The following is a 300-nucleotide window of genomic DNA, read 5'->3' as shown; positions in this document are numbered from 1 at the left end:
GGGCTTTGGGCGGCGCGTTTGCGCCAGCAGCCAGTCACCTTCCAATCAGCGCCCAGCGGGAACGGGACCCGGAGAAGTGGTAGAGGTGTAGCCTATCACCGGCGAGTCGCGCAACTGACCTCCCAGCGGGGACAGCACAAGGAGATGCAATCCAATCAGAGCCCGGCAGGGGCGGGACCCGGAGGGTTGCTCCCAGACGCTTTCCAATGGCCTCCCAGCGGGGGCGGGCCTGAGGTTGGGGGCGTGGCCTGCCCGGCGCCGTAGGAGCAAGAGCGGGGCAGGCGAGCGGAGGGAGCGTGC

This window comes from Alligator sinensis, unplaced genomic scaffold (assembly GCF_000455745.1).
Source record: "Alligator sinensis unplaced genomic scaffold, ASM45574v1 scaffold1462_1, whole genome shotgun sequence".
In the NCBI taxonomy this organism is placed as follows: Eukaryota; Metazoa; Chordata; order Crocodylia; family Alligatoridae; genus Alligator; species Alligator sinensis.
Note: the sequence above shows the minus strand (reverse complement) of the source record.